Below are 17,772 nucleotides of genomic sequence, written 5' to 3' on the forward strand. Positions count from 1 at the left end.
AGCAGAGGAGGATGGAGTAGGAGGAGGAAAAGAAGAGGCAGGCCTGCATGCAATCCGTGGTGGAAACACCAAATCCACATGGGTGCCATGGGTTACATGCTTGACGGCCGTCAGAAGGTTCACCCAGTGGGCAGTAAAAGTTATGTACTTCCCTGCCCGTGTTTGCTAGACTACGTGTCTGTGGTCAGATGTATCTTGGCACCGACACTGTGTGCCAGAGTTATATTCACTTGCCGCTGAACGTGGCCATATAGCTATGGGATGCCCTTCTGGGAGAAATATTTCCTTCCAGAGGGACCTTCCATTGTGGTGTGCCAATAGCCACAAATTTCTAAAGGCCTCCGAGTCCACCAGTTTATATGTCAGTAGTTGGTGGGCTAGCAGTTCCGACATTCCAGCGGTCAGCTGTTGGGCAAGAGGGTTATCCGGCGTCATCAACTTTTTACAATCTAACATTTGGGCCACGGAAGCCTGCCCTCTGCCAGATGAACGCGACGACGTCATGGTGGAAGGTGGAGTGGAGGATAAATGGAAGGAGAGAGGAGAAGGAGAAGAGGCAGGATGTGGAGCGCCAGGAGTGTGGCTTTGTGGGTTCTGACGGCGTTGCTTCTACTGGGCTGGCTGATGGGAGGCTAGGTGCCTTCTTATGGCATTCGTCCCAAGGTGATTGTTGGGCTTAACACGACTTGACAGCATAGGCTGCAGATGGCAACACTATTGTCAGCAGCTGACACATAAAAAAAAGCCCACACTGTGGAGCCATGTGTTGACATCCTGGGAGCGCAAGATGTGACCGTGCATGGTGGATGGCTCGCTCCAGATACATTTGCAGTCTGCTTTTTGACTCCTGTGCAATGCAAGTTCTGCCTGCTTCCCCTCCTTCTTCTCCCTATCTGCTACTTCGTCTCTCCCTCTGAACTCTCCTCCTCTTCCTCTCTTGCTGGCACCCACGTGACATTCATTGACACGTAATCATCATCACCTTCACCACCACTGAACTCGGAGTAGGCAGCAACAGTGGGGACCACCTTCCTTGGGCTGATCTGGGTACTGTCGTCAGACCGCTAGGTGGGGGCCATTGCTACCTCCTCTTCCTGATCCGATGCCAAGAATGGCTGCGCATCGGTAAGGTCTGGGAATGGATGGGAAAATAATTCCTCTGACTCGAGTGGAGGGGCTATGGTGGTGGTGTCTTTGGGGGTGCACATAGCAGAGAGTGAGGAGGGTGCAGATACAGAGGATGAGGAGGGTGCAGAAGCGGAAGGCTGAGTGAGCCACTAAACCAACCCTTATGCGCCCTTTGAAGTTATCGCACACTCCAACTTCCCACTTAGGCTCTTGCCTGGTGAACCTGCCCGACCCCTACCACCCCTGCGGAACGACCTGCCTCTTCCTCTGCCTGTCATTTTCATAATAATCCTGTGCCAAAGTCCCTAGAGAAGAGCAGTATTTGTGGAAGCAGGCATATTGCACCCCTCAATCAGTATTTTGTGAAAGCAGGTATTTTGAACCCCTTAATCAGTATTTTGTAGAAGCAGGTGTATTGCATCCCTCAATCAGTATTTTGTGGAAACAGGTTTATAGAACCCCATAATCAATATTTGGTGGAAGCAGGTATATCGCACCTCTCAATCAGTATTTTGTGGAAGCAGGCATATCAAACCCCTTAATCAGTTTGCCATTTGTTAGTGGCGAAATAAAAATATATTCGCCATCCAGCCTTGCACTTATCTATTGAAAAGCCTCTTGTGTAGTGCAAAAATAGAAAAAAATGAGGGCCTTATTGTCGTTCAGCAATGCAGTGATATATTCTACAGCCCTGTTTGCTGTTTATTAGTGGCGAAATAAAAATATAATTGCCGTCCAGTGTTGCACTTATCTGTCGAAAAGCCTGTTGTGTTGTGTAAAAGTAGAAAAAAATTAGGGCCAAATTGCCATTCAGTGGTGCAGTGATATATTTGACAGCCCTGTTGGCCGTTACGGAAAAAATAAATATTTGTCGTCCAGCGTTGCACTTATCTGTTGAAAAGCCTTTTGTGTAGTGTAAAAATAGATAAAAATTAGGGCTTAATTGCCGTTCAGCGGTGCAGTGATATATTTTACAGACCTGTTTATCGTGTATTAGTGGCAAAAAAAAATGTATTCGCCGTCCAGCATTGCACTTATCTGTTAAAAAGCCTTTTGTGTACTGTAAAAATAGATACAAATTTGGGCCTAATTGCCGTTCAGCGGTGCAGTGATATATTCTACATCCCTGTTTGCTGTGTATTAGTGGCGAAATAAAAATATATTCGCCGTCCAGAGTTGCACTTATCTGTTGAAAAGCCTTTTCTGTTGTGTAAAAGTAGAAAAAAAATAGGGCCCAATTGCCGTTCAGCGGGGCAGTTATATGTGGTGAAGTCCTTTTTGAGGTATGGACTGAATTACGTAGTGGTTAAATTTTTTATGTGAAACAGGCTTTTTTTGGGAAAATTGATGGCTGATTGTAGACTTTCTTCTGTATAAACTGAATTCCATTATCCTTGCATTAGTGAAATTTTTAATTTTAACCATATTTTCTTTGGGAATGATGATTGGTGATTGTTCACCTCCTTTTGCGGTATGGAACAAATTACTTATTGGTAAAAAAAAAATATTTGACACTGGCTTTTTTTCGGAATATGTATGGATGATTGTACACCTCCTTTTGCGGTATGGTTGGAACGACTTAGTGGTGAAATTCTTTATGTGACACAGGCTTTCTTTTGTAAAATGTATGGGTGATTGTACAACTCCTTTTTCGGTATGGACCGGACTACTTAGTGGTGAAATTCTTTATGTGATACAGGCTTTCTTTGGGAAAATGTATGGGTGATTGTCCAACTCCTTTTGCTGCATGGGCCGAATTACGTGGTGGTGAAATTTGTTATGTAAAACTGGCTTTTTTTCGGAAAATGTATGGGTGATTGTGCACCTCCTGTTGCGGTATGGGCCAAATTGCTGTCACGGCTGTATGTGAGCAACAAGAGCATACACTGTAAATAGAGCTACTGACCGGACCCAAACTAGGGAGGATAAAGGGTGACCCCTGTCAGACCCTCAAAGCTCTCCCTATGCTGCTAAAGCACATGCCCGGATCCAAATGGTGGAACGAGGCATGCCCGCGTACCTAAGACTGATGACCACTGTAACCCCTACACTAGTGGAAGGGGCACGGCCACCGGTGCCCTGCTCAGTATATGGAGGGAACCGTGGTCGCCTCAGATCCAGTCAGGAAATAAACAGATACACAATAATGTCTGCACACTTAGCTGAAGGAGCTGCGGCAGCAGAGAAGACGGATCCAAGGAGAGCTGGCAATATCCGGAGTACTTGCTGCAGCAGAACACAGGTCCAGTGAAATGATAGCTAACAAGTGATGATACTCAAGCAAGAGCTACAACTCAAATGAGAAATATAATCCACGCCCTACAATAGGAGGAGGGGTGATTTAAAGGGAGGGAAATCAAACGCAGGAGGAACAGCTGGGAGGAAGGAAACAGAAAGTAAACAGAGCAGTGAGAACTCCTCCCAGCTCTAGTAGTGACATCATCACAGGGGTGGAGAAACAGAGCTGTGAGAACGTCCCAAAGCTCTGGTAGTGACAATTACGTAGTGGTGAAATTTGTTATGTGAAACGGGCTTTGGTTGCAAAAATTGATGGGTGACTGTACACCTCCTTTTTCTGTATCGGCCGAATTTCGCAGTGTTGAAATTCTTTATGTGACACTGGCTTTCTTTGGGAAAATGTATGGGTGATTGTACACATCCTTTTTAGCGTTGAGCGAGCATGCTCAGTCAAACTGCTATTCAGCTCAAGCATCGCTATGCTCAGCAGATCCGAGTGCTCGGCTGAATACTTCAGGTGCTCAAGTAAAATTTAACACAATGAAAGTCAATGGGAGACCCGAGCATCAAACCAGGAACCCCATGCTCTGAAGAAGAGAGGGTGTCTGGTTCACAAAAAAAGGTTAGAAATTGATGGAAACCCCATCAAAATGGTTTGGAAACAGCATTAAGAGAATGGCTGGATGCATCTTGGACTTCTATTATCTACGACATACAATAGACAACTACACAAAGGGTATATGCCAAAAGCTAGGTATATGCAAGCCATCAATCTATCCATGAGACGATGATAGGCTTAGTCAGCATACCTTACAATGGCAGCCTTGTGCACTATGAGACTTGCGCACCTAGATCAATATCATTAGGGAGACAAAAAGTTTTCTGATTGTCCTAACATAATATTCGATAACCTTTCTATACAGTTTTGTCATGTAAAAGCTAATTTGGATAAATATGGGCATATGGGAAAGACATGCAAACGAGCAGAATCTGCCTTGTTTTTCAGCTGTCATAAGACTATGAAAACCAATAGATTTCACTATTGAGTTCTCAGGACCTTACGTGGCTAGCAGTGATGTGGACCAGGTATGACGTGTCTGGATCAGTGTCAGCCACAGAGCTTTTTTTCTCTGTGCCCGTCGAACCTCGCATGGACATTTCTTATGCCAGCCACGAGAGGACTTCAAGACTTTATGGAATGATATTCATAAATAAAAGGACGAGGTCATGTTGGAGGAAGTGGACAATTTATTCCAAAGTCTTTACTCGCAGTTCTTCAGACACTTTAGAATCCAATTCACATCGGCAACCCAGCTCGTCAAGGTGACAGCATCAGTGGCATCACCGCATTGTGAAGGAAAGGTGAAGGTCCTCAGTAAGGACTACCTAATCCGAGTGCTGGGATTCATTACGGAGCTGGCCATCAACAACATCCAGTATTAAACACATGGACGACTCTCATCTTGGACCTTGTCCACAATGTTCGGGACCCCCGGACGTCTTACTTGTCTTAGACATGATCCCTGCAGTGCTTACTACATGTTATACAGTTTCTGACCATTCTGTTACAGTGGCTGTGAGATCTGCACATACTAAGGCTTATTTATGAAGATTTTTGGGTGTTGCCTTTACCGTCCAGTTACCTTCCAGCTGTGATTGTGTAGCCTGCACTGTAGGAATGAGCTGGAGTCGGCGTGTTTGCTGGACTGTCCTCCAGTTATCAGCCATAACCCCATACATTTCATGATAAATATACATTACCATTGTGGTCACCCCGACACTGGTCGTTAATCCATTCTTGTTGATGAAGCACTTTTTTTTTCCAGTTTCTCTTTTAAATATTGTGGTTTTGACCCTTCTGTGTTATATTTTATGTGTGTTAAATTAATGTCCTGTTTGTTAAATAAACGTTGTTTTTCTCCCCCGTTAAAAAAAATATAAAAATAAATTGGCTTGTGATTTGGTAGCCAAAAGCAGGAGTGGGTGCAAAACACACAAGACATGCAAATATTCCGTTCACGTATCATCTCTGTTTTGGATAAACTCCTGGATTTTTTGGTATTAGCAATGGTGATAGATTAATGAGCAAATGCTGACCGAGTGAAGGCGGATGCTCCACAGACAGGATCCGTTTTTTGTAGGTTATTGTTCTGACGGATCAAAGGAAGGGCAAAATAATCAGTGACGTAAACACAAACTTACTGCTGACACCCTCTCCACTCTGTCAGGGGGCTCTACTTGTATAAGCGTTTAATAGAACAGGTTCTGTAGACATCTATGTGGAATCAGCGGACAACGGTGTAAAAGGAGTGCGCTTCTTCTCGACGCTAACATTGACCTGTAAGGCTGAGTTCATACTTGAGTTATTTGGTCAGTTTTGGCCCTGTGACTGCCCTAATAAGTGAAGTGTGCAGTGATTCTAAGAGCGATGCTTGTCATTTGCATGTCATACTGACTCACAGTATTATTTCACTACCAAAGCAGACTCCCTATGCGTGGTACTGCAAGGCACAGTGTTCTACAGCACTATAAAGGATCTCTGCAGCCAGGAAAAAGCTGTTTTTTAACATAATTTGGTGCGAATAAATTCAGATCAAACCAAAATTTTCCCCAAAAATTATATATATAATTTTACAGAGGGCAATATACTTATAGGTACTATGGTGGGAGGGGGGGGGGGGTCTTTTATCTGAGAATGATAGTAAAGTGAGAAATCCCCCAAAAAATTCTGTGAAACTCTGCAGAGACAAGATGCGACTGAAAGAAGGTATAATGGTGGTCTTATCTCCGAATGAAGACGCTGAGGAAAGAGTCTACATCACAGGAGAGATCAATGGATGTAAGAGGTATGTGCTGCTATATTCTAATGTATATTTCATAGTAATGTATGTAATGTCCATCCAAATATCTGTTTCATGGTAGGGTTGGGGGATGGCCCACACTGCCGAAGCCCCAGACTTCAGGTCACACTGTGCGTTTTCTGAATTCTGGGGCCTCACACTCATGTACTACATTATCTATACTCAAAGAGTTATTACCGTATTATCTGTGGTCACTTACGTAGGACTGCAGGTGAAATCTACTGCATTATCTGTAAAAAGGGGGGTGGCCACAGGTATGGGGGTGGGGTGCAATACTTGTCTTGCCCTGGGTGCTGGCAACCCACGCTACACCACTGGTAATTGCTCCATTCGCATTAATGGAGTGAGTATTTGGAATTACACCATGCCACCGCTGCACAGAAGAAAATGTGTAGTGTAATGACCAGTAAGTGACGCTTGCATGTAGTGCCTACTCCTCTTCAAACAGCTGCTTGGCGGGGGTGCCGGGTGTTGGACCCCTGCAGATCAGATAATGATGACCTATCCTGATGATATATTTAACTATGTTAAATATATACTGCAAGTGGCTACTCAACTGTATACCCCATGCAGTCAGCAGACGCAAGCAACAGGACATGTTTTATGTGATGTCAACCACAAGTAAATCAGGTGCAGTCATCACAACTTTGAAAGTGCCAGTCTGTCTCAGAAACCTATTTCCCATTGACTTCTATTGAGAAATAAGATGCTGCAGTTCCTAACCGCATCATGACCACATCAATACCATGCCATGTGGTTGTACCCTTACACTGATCAGTGTATTAATGTAATGCAATGCATTAACTAAAAGTACAGTATACAGTATATACTGCTCAGTATATTGATGTAATACATTGTGTTGAATTTAACTGCTATGTTAATGCAGTACAATGTGTTCACTAAGGCTAGGCCTACACGACGACAATAAGTCGCGCGACAGATAGGGCGCAACATTTGTCGCACCAATGTCGCGCAACAATTTTTATAATGGCAGTCTATGGTGTCGCACTGCAATATGCGACATGCTGCGACTGCGACGCAACAGTCGCAGAAAAATCCATCTCGAATGGATTTTCTGCGACTGTTGCGTCGCAGTCGCAGCATGTTGCATGTTGCAGTGCGACACCATAGACTGCCATTATAAAAATTGTCGCGCAACATTAGTGCAACAAAATGTCGTGCGACAAATGTCGTCGTGTAGACCTAGCCTAAAACTGCATGGTATATTGATGTAATACAATGCGTTAAATTAAACTGGTATTTTAATGCAGTAGAATGTATTCATTAACCACTTCCTGACCAGCGGTCTACATGTATGGCGCTGGCCGAGACTTTAAAGATGGTGCCCGCTTGCAAACAGCAGACACCCAGGCCGAATGTCCGTGATCTGCATTATTGGACTTTTAATCCTACAGATGCCGTGGTCAAATGTGCTTGTGCTTCCAGATGTGTTCTGGCTCCCCCAGTGAGGATCGGGGGAGCCAGATGCAGTGTGCGCCAGCCTCTGTCCTACTGAGTGACAAGAGGCAGCCAAGCAGACAGGGACTCCATAGGAACATAGTAAAATACTCAGTCTATGGGAATAGCATTCTGATGATTGTTTGTTATAGTTCCCAATGGGAACAATAAAAAAAAGTAAAAAAAAAAAAAGTTTGAAAACAAATTTCAAATCACCCCCCTTTCCCCAAAATAAAAACACATAATCAATAAATAAATAAAAAAACACATCATGGGCATTGCCACACGAGAAAATGCCCGTGCTATTAAAATATAAAAATACGCTGAAACAGAAAGTAAAAGTAGCCTATTTGACATTTTTCACCTCCCACAAGAAAAATTTCATAAAAGTGATCAAAAAGTCAAACACACCCCATAATGGTATCAATGAAAAGAACAGATTTCCCGTCAAAAAATTAGTCCTTAAACAGTTCCATAAACATAACATTCAAGTTTTTTTTTTTTTTTCAGTATTAAACCGCAAGAAAAACTATATATATATATATATATATATATATATATATATATATATATATATATATATATATATATATATGGTATCACCATAATCAAACTGACCTGGAGAATGAAAGTAACTGGTCAGTTTTACCACATAGGGAACTCCATAAAAACAATACCCAAAAAACTGTTGTGGAATTGAATTTTTTTTTTCACACCATTTAGATTTTTTTTTTTTACTGCTACCCACTACATCGTATGCAATATTACATGATGTAATTAGAAAGTGCATCTTGTCCCGCAAATAACAAGCCCTCATACAGCTATGTGAATGGAAAAGTAAAAAAGTTATGGCTCCGAAAAGGCATGAAGGGAAAAACGAAAAAACCTCCTGGGGTATATTGACGTAATACAATGCATTGAATAAAACTGCCATATTAATGCCGTACAATGCTTTCATTAAAACAGCATGACACAGTATATTGACATAATACATTAAATTAAACTGCTATATTACTGTAGTTATTGCAGTACAATGTGTTAAGTAAAACTCCACGGTATGTTGAAACAATACAATACCTTAAGTAAAACTGCACTGTATATTAAATACATTGAATAAAACTGGTATATTGATGCACTGAAATGTGCTTAAATACCCAATAACAAACGGTAGCTACCGTATATACTCGAGTATAAGCCGACCCGAGTATAAGCCGAGCCCCTAATTTTACCCCAAAAAAATGGGAAAAATTATTGACTCGAGTATAGGACTAGGGTGGGAAATGCAGCTATAATGCAGAGTGTATGTGTATATAATGCACACACTCTACATTATATACACACATCTGCAAGAGGGTGACTCCCTGTATTTAATGCAGAGTGTGTGCATTATATACACACACACACTCTGCATTAAATACAGGGAGCCATCCACAGATCTCCCCCCTAAACAGTGCCATCCACAGATCTCCCCCCTAAACAGTGCCATCCACAGATCCCCCCTAAACAGTGCCATCCACAGATCCCCCCCTCCCCTAAACAGTGCCATGATGGCACTGTTTAGGGGAGGGGGGATCTGTGGATGGCACTGTAGGGGGATCTGTGGATGGCACTGCCATCCACAGATCCCCCTACAGTGCCATCCACAGATCTCCCTACAGTGCCATCCACAGATCTCCCTACAGTGCCATCCATAGATCCCCCTACAGTGCCATCCACAGATCCCCCTCCCCGACGCTCACAGCAGTATATTTAAACTAATCAGTAACCTTTAACTTTGGATATCTTACTTTGTCTTTGCTTCGGTAATACAGGCAGTGCGGGGAGCAGCGCTCACTCACTGACATCACGCGCCTGCTCCCACTAGGCGGCGCAGGCACGTGACGTCAGTGAGTGAGCGCCGCCCCCCGCACTGCCTGCTATTACCGGAGCTAAGACCTAGACTCGAGTATAAGACGAGGAGGCTTTTTGAGCACAAAAATATGTGCCAAAAAACTCGTCTTATACTCGAGTATATACAGTAAATTGAAACAGATTTTTTCAGTAACAGAGGAGCAATTAAACATGCCCTGCTGCGAACACTTGGTAAAATGTGAAGAACTGCTTAACTATCCACCATAGCAAAACTGCACTGTTCATGTCTAGAAAAAAATGAGGTTGGTTCAGGATTTTGGCGGTTGAAGAATTTCATATATGAACTTTCCACTTGTTGCCAGAACTTTTCCTCAGTAAACACTCTATTTTTCCTCCTATAAAACCCTAACTTTGTATGTATGGAATGAATCTACCTACATGAATATGCCCTATACTGTCCGTACAAAACTTAGATTGCTAGCTTGTATCTGTATTTGATTTTTGCCAGATACATCAAAGACAAATGCTCTCAGGTCGCAAGCTACACTGAGAATGGTGTCTCTGGCTTATGATCAAGCCCAAAGTACCTGCCAAAATCCTGTCTCTGATTGGCACACAGCCTGTCTTTTAGCCTCTGAGCCAATCAGAGTAAGTCCTCTTCTCCTCTCCCTCCCCTCCCAGGGTCATTTAATCCTCCCTGCTGTTTTCCCAGCCAATTTTTGTTTTTATTGGTACCATTTTGGGGTACATATAACTTTGGTATTCAATATGTGAGCGAGAATCTAAATCACACATCCTCATTACTATGCTTTTGATATAACAACTGTTTTAAATTACAGCATGATAAAACATGGCTATACAGCATGGCGCGGCACTGTGCTGCGACTATCGTGCCCCCACACCGCTCCAGCAGGCAATGGGACCCAGCAGCCGCATAGCGCCCTCACTGTGCGGCAAAGCCACCTAGGCCCTGGGCCCCATCACTCCACCAGCACAGCACAAAAGCAGCTGCTGGAGCGGTGTGGGGGCACGATAGTCGCCGCACAGTGCTGCGCCAAAGTTAGAATAGGTCCACACTTGAAGAGGCAACCTTGTCGTGGTAAGTGGGCCTATGCTCTTTGATCAAACTGTATACTAATGCCTCCTAATAGTGCATAGCAAATGATTGATAATAGTGCTGTATAGCCATGATTTACCATGCTGTAATTTAAAACAGTTGTTACATCAAAAGCATAGTAATGAGGATGTGCGATTTAGATTCTCTCTCACATATTGAACATCTAACTTTTGGATTGTTTTTTATTTCATTTCTTTTGGAGTTGAGGTGGGCAAAAACTGCAATCATATCAGTGTTTTTTATATAAATTTTTTGATGGGTTTCACCATGCAATATATATTATATGATAACTTAATTTTGTGGGTCAATAGAAATGTTAGTTAGTTCTATTTCATGTTTTACTACTTTTGCATCATAAATCACTTTTTTTTATGATTAAAAATATATTTTTTTCAATGCATTGTCATACCTAAAACCCATACCTTTTTTATTTTTCTGCCAAGGCAGCTGTGTGAGCGGTTGTTTTTTATAGTGTGGGTTGTAATTTTTATTTTTACCATTTTGGGGTTACATATGACTTTTTGATCATATATTTTATTTATTTTTTTGTGGGGGAAGTGAGCTGCTGCCATGCGAGTCTCTTGCAGTGCTGTATATTTACGCCATAGTGCAGGAAGGTGTTAATTGTTTTTGCCGCATTTGTATTGACATGTAAAATAAGTTTGTCATGATTTTTTTACCACAGCAAAAATAAAAAACAATGGTGGAATTGCATATTTGCTTCTTTGCCAAACTATTTTTTTTTTTTTTTTTACCATTTTGCAGTACATTATATGGAACGTTAAATGATGTCATTAAAAAGTATAACTTGCAAAAAGTAAGCACTAGAGTTGAGCAAACACCTGGATGTTCGGGTTCGACGAGTTCGGCCGAACTTTCGAAAAATGTTCGGGTTCGGGATCCGAACTCGACCCGAACTTCATCCCGAACCCAAACCCCATAGAAGTCAATGGGGACCCGAACTTTTGGGCACTAAAAAGGCTGTAAAACACACCCGGAAAGGGCTAGAGGGCTGCAAAAGGCAGCAAAATGTAGTTAAATCCCCTGCAAACAAATGTAGATAGGGAAATGATGAGTTAACATAAAATAAATAAAAATTAAACAATATTAATTGGAGTGAGGTCCCATAGCACAGAATCAGGCTTCAAGTCACCCACAAATGGAGAAGGTCACTTACTATTATTTTGACCACAGCACCCAGACAAAGGAGAGAGGTCCCACAGCAGAGAACCAGGCATCATATCACCCACCACAGGAGTAGGCCACCATTTAGTTACTTTGACCCCTACACCCAGACGGAGGAGAGAGGTTACACAGCAGAGAATCAGGCATTTAGATCACCCACCACAGGAGTAGGCCACCATTGAATCAGACCCCGGCAACCATGTCAGATGGCACAAGCATAAGCTTTATATCAATCAGCACAGGAGAAGGCGACTTTGACAGACTTTGACCCCTACACCCGGACGGAGGAGAGAGGTTTCAAAGCAGAGAATCAGGCATTTAGATCACCCACCACAGGAGTAGGCCCCAATTTAATGGGACCCCGGCAACCATGTCAGATGGCACAACCATCAGCTTCATATCAATCAGCACAGGAGAAGGCGACTTTGAAAGACTTTGACCCCTACACCCAGACGGAGGAGAGAGGTTTCACAGCAGAGAATCAGGCATTTAGATCACCCACCACAGGAGTAGGCCCCCATTGAATCAGACCCTGGCAACCATGTCAGATGGCACAACCATCAGCTTTATATCAATCAGCACAGGAGAAGGCGACTTTGAAAGACTTTGACCCCTACACCCAGATGGAGGAGAGAGGTTTCACAGCAGAGAATCAGGCATCATATCAACCACCACAGGAGTAGGCCACAATTTAATGGGACCCCGGCAACCATGTCAGATGGCACAACCATCAGCTTCATATCAATCAGCACAGGAGAAGGCGACTTTGAAAGACTTTGACCCCTACACCCAGACGGAGGAGAGAGGTTTCACAGCAGAGAATCAGGCATTTAGATCACCCACCACAGGAGTAGGCCCCCATTGAATCAGACCCTGGCAACCATGTCAGATGGCACAACCATCAGCTTTATATCAATCAGCACAGGAGAAGCCACCATTGAGTTACTTTGACCCCTGCACCCAGGAAGAGGAGAGAGGCCCCACAGCACATATTCTGGCATCATATCAGCCACCACAGGAGAAGCCACCATTGAGTTACTTTGACCCCCGCACCCAGGAAGAGGAGAGAGGCACCACAGCACATATTCTGGCATCATATCAGCCACCACAGGAGAAGCCACCATTTAGTTACTTTGACCCCTGCACCCAGGAAGAGGAGAGAGGCCCCACAGCACATATTCTGGCATCATACTAACCACCACAGGAGAAGCCACCATTGAGTTACTTTGACCCCTGCACCCAGGAAGAGGAGAGAGGCCCCACAGCACATATTCTGGCATCATATCAGCCACCACAGGAAAAGCCACCATTGAGTTACTTTGACCCCCGCACCCAGGAAGAGGAGAGAGGCACCACAGCACATATTCTGGCATCATATCAGCCACCACAGGAGAAGCCACCATTGAGTTACTTTGACCCCTGCACCCAGGAAGAGGAGAGAGGCCCCACAGCACATATTCTGGCATCATACTAACCACCACAGGAGAAGCCACCATTGAGTTACTTTGACCCCTGCACCCAGGAAGAGGAGAGAGGCCCCACAGCACATATTCTGGCATCATATCAGCCACCACAGGAGAAGCCACCATTGAGTTACTTTGACCCCGCACCCAGGAAGAGGAGAGAGGCACCACAGCACATATTCTGGCATCATATCAGCCACCACAGGAGAAGCCACCATTGAGTTACTTTGACCCCTGCACCCAGGAAGAGGAGAGAGGCCCCACAGCACATATTCTGGCATCATACTAACCACCACAGGAGAAGCCACCATTGAGTTACTTTGACCCCTGCACCCAGGAAGAGGAGAGAGGCCCCACAGCACATATTCTGGCATCATATCAGCCACCACAGGAGAAGCCACCATTGAGTTACTTTGACCCCCGCACCCAGGAAGAGGAGAGAGGCACCACAGCACATATTCTGGCATCATATCAGCCACCACAGGAGAAGCCACCATTGAGTTACTTTGACCCCGCACCCAGGAAGAGGAGAGAGGCACCACAGCACATATTCAGGCATCATATCACACACCACAGGAGAAGGCCTCTTTTAGTGATTTAGGCCTTTGGACCCAGACAGAGGAGAGAGGCACCACAGCACATATTCTGGCATCATATCAGCCACCACAGGAGAAGCCACCATTGAGTTACTTTGACCCCTGCACCCAGGAAGAGGAGAGAGGCCCCACAGCACATATTCTGGCATCATATCAGCCACCACAGGAGAAGCCACCATTGAGTTACTTTGACCCCCGCACCCAGGAAGAGGAGAGAGGCACCACAGCACATATTCTGGCATCATATCAGCCACCACAGGAGAAGCCACCATTGAGTTACTTTGACCCCTGCACCCAGGAAGAGGAGAGAGGCCCCACAGCACATATTCTGGCATCATACTAACCACCACAGGAGAAGCCACCATTGAGTTACTTTGACCCCTGCACCCAGGAAGAGGAGAGAGGCCCCACAGCACATATTCTGGCATCATATCAGCCACCACAGGAGAAGCCACCATTGAGTTACTTTGACCCCCGCACCCAGGAAGAGGAGAGAGGCACCACAGCACATATTCTGGCATCATATCAGCCACCACAGGAGAAGCCACCATTGAGTTACTTTGACCCCCGCACCCAGGAAGAGGAGAGAGGCACCACAGCACATATTCAGGCATCATATCACACACCACAGGAGAAGGCCTCTTTCAGTGATTTAGGCCTTTGGACCCAGACAGAGGAGAGAGGCACCACAGCACATATTCTGGCATCATATCAGCCACCACAGGAGAAGCCACCATTGAGTTACTTTGACCCCTGCACCCAGGAAGAGGAGAGAGGCCCCACAGCACATATTCTGGCATCATATCAGCCACCACAGGAGAAGCCACCATTTAGTTACTTTGACCCCTGCACCCAGGAAGAGGAGAGAGGCACCACAGCACATATTCTGGCATCATATCAGCCACCACAGGAGAAGCCACCATTTAGTTACTTTGACCCCTTCACCCAAACAGAGGAGAGAGGTTCCACATCAGAGAATCAGGCATCATATCAACCACCACAGGAGTAGGCCACAATTTAGTTTATTTGACCCCTGCACCCAGGAAGAGGAGAGAGGCCCCACAGCACATATTCTGGCATCATATCACACACCACAGGAGAAGGCCTCTTTCAGTGATTTAGGCCTTTGGACCCAGACAGAGGAGAGAGGTCAGAGATTAGCTTCATATCCCCCAGCACAGCAGAAGACCGCTTTATTTGACTTAGGCCTCAGCACCCAGACAGAAGACAGAGGTAGCATGGCAGAGGTTATGGCTTCATGTCACCCGTTAGTTTAACCGGCCACTTTCATCTGGTTAGGCCCCGGCGCCCAGACAGAGAAGAGTTTCATTCAACTGTGGGTTTCATAAAATTTGTATCAAATAAAGAAGTGGCCCGTAGCACAACAAGACATGTTTTAGGCAGTTAATAAGGACTACTCTGCACAAGGGAGGGACAGGTCCTGTGGGATCCATGCCTGGTTCATCTTTATGAAGGTCAGCTTGTCCACGTTGGCTGTGGACAGGCGGCTGCGCTTGTCAGTAATGACGCCCCCTGCCGTGCTGAATACGCGTTCAGATAAAACGCTGGCCGCCGGGCAGGAAAGCACCTCCAAGGCATAACATGCTAACTCTGGCCACGTGGACAATTTCGAAACCCAGTAGTTGAATGGGGCCGAACCATCCGTCAGGATGTGGAGGGGTGTGCAGACATACTGTTCAACCATGTTAGTGAAATGCTGCCTCCTGCTAACACGTTCCGTATCAGGTGTCGGTGCAGATAGCTGTGGCGTGGAGACAAAACTTTTCCACATTTCTGCCATGCTAACCCTGCCCTCAGATGAGCTGGCCGTGACACAGCTGCGTTGGCGACCTCTTGCCACTCCTCTGCCTTCACCTTCCACCTGTTCCCCTGTGACATGTGGGAATGCTCTCAAGAGCGCCTCTATCAGCGTGCGCTTGTACTCGCGCATCTTACGGTCGCGCTCCAGTTCAGGAATTAAAGTGGGCACATTGTCTTTATACCGGGGATCCAGCAGGGTGGCCACCCAGTAGTCTGCACACGTTAAAACGTGGGCAACTCTGCTGTCGTTGCGCAGGCATTGGAGCATATATTCGCTCATGTGGGCCAGGCTACCCATGGGTAAGGACAAGCTGTCCTCTGTGGGAGGCGTATCGTCATCGTCCACCGTATCCCCCCAGCCACGCACCAGTGATGGGCCTGGGCTGCCACCCCGCTGTGAACTTGCGTCATCCTCGTCCCCCTCCACCTCCTCCTCCTCATCCTCCTCCTCATCCAGTACAGTGCCTTGGCTGGCGACTTGTGAACCTGTCCTCTGCTGCTTAAACAAACCTCCCTCTGAGCCACTTCGAACAGACTGGCCCGAAAGTGTTAGAAACGAGCCCTCATCCTCCTCCTCCTCCTCCACCTGGGCCACCTCCTCTAACATCATTGCCCTAAGTGTTTTCTCAAGGAGACATAGAAGTGGTATTGTAACGCTGATAACAGTGTCATCGCCACTGGCCATGTTGGTGGAGTACTCGAAACAGCGCAGCAGGGCACACAGGTCTCGCATGGAGCTCCAATCATTGGTGGTGAAGTGGTGCTGTTCGGCAGTACGACTGACGCGAGCGTGCTGCAGCTGAAACTCCACTATGGCCTGCTGCTGCTCGCACAGTCTCTCCAGCATGTGCAAGGTGGAGTTCCACCGGGTGGGCACGTCGCATATGAGGCGGTGAGCGGAAGGCCGAAGTTCCGCTGAAGCGCAGACAGGCGAGCAGCGGCAGGATGTGAACGGCGGAAGCGCGCACAGACGGCCCGCACTTTATGCAGCAGCTCTGACATGTTGGGGTAGTGGTGAATGAACCTCTGCACCACCAAGTTCAGCACATGCGCCAGGCAAGGGATGTGCGTCAAACCGGCTAGTCCCAGAGCTGCCACGAGATTTCGCCCATTATCGCATACCACCAGGCCTGGCTTGAGGCCCACCGGCAGAAACCACTCGTCGGTCTGTTGTTCAATACCCCGCCACAACTCCTTTGCGCTGTGGGGCCTGTCCCCCAAACATATGAGTTTCAGAATGGCCTGCTGACGTTTACCCCGGGCTGTGCTGAAGTTGGTGGTGAAGGTGTGTGGCTGACCGGATGAGCTGGTGGAAGCAGTGGAGGAGGAAGCCGAGTAGGAGGAGGAGGCTACAGGAGGCAGAGAATGATGCCCTGCGATCCTAGGGGGCGGAAGGACGTGCGCCAAGGAACTGTCCGCCGGGGGCCCAGCCGCCACTACATTCATCCAGTGTGCAGTTAGTGAGATATAGCGTCCCTGGCCGTGCTTACTGGTCCACGTATCTGTGGTTAGGTGGACCTTGCCACAAATGGCGTTGCGCAGTGCACACTTGATTTTATCGGACACTTGCATGTGCAGGGAAGGCACGGCTGTCTTGGAGAAGTAGTGGCGGCTGGGAACCACATACTGCGGGACAGCCATGGCCATCAGCTGTTTGAAGCTGTCTGTGTCCACCAGCCGGAATGACAGCATTTCAAAGGCCAGCAGTTTAGAAATGCTGGCGTTCAGGCCAAGGGCTCGAGGGTGACTCGGGGGGAATTTGCGCTTCCTCTCTAAGGTTTGAGATATTGAGAGCTGAACGCTGCTGTGTGATATAGTGGAGACGCTAGTTGACGGTGGCGGTGGTGGTGGTGTCGGTGGCACATCCTCTGTTTGCTGCTCGGCAGGTGGCAACATTCCTCTCGAGGCGGAAGCCGAGGCAGCAGCGGTAGAGGGAGCAGGGGGAGCCTCAGCGAGTGCCTGGTTTTTAAGGTGTGTACCCCACTGCAGTTCATGCTTTGCATGTAGATGCCTGGTCATGCAGGTTGTGCTGAGGTTCAGAACGTTAATGCCTC

Source organism: Bufo bufo, chromosome 4 (genome assembly GCF_905171765.1).
Source record: "Bufo bufo chromosome 4, aBufBuf1.1, whole genome shotgun sequence".
Classification (NCBI taxonomy): Eukaryota; Metazoa; Chordata; class Amphibia; order Anura; family Bufonidae; genus Bufo; species Bufo bufo.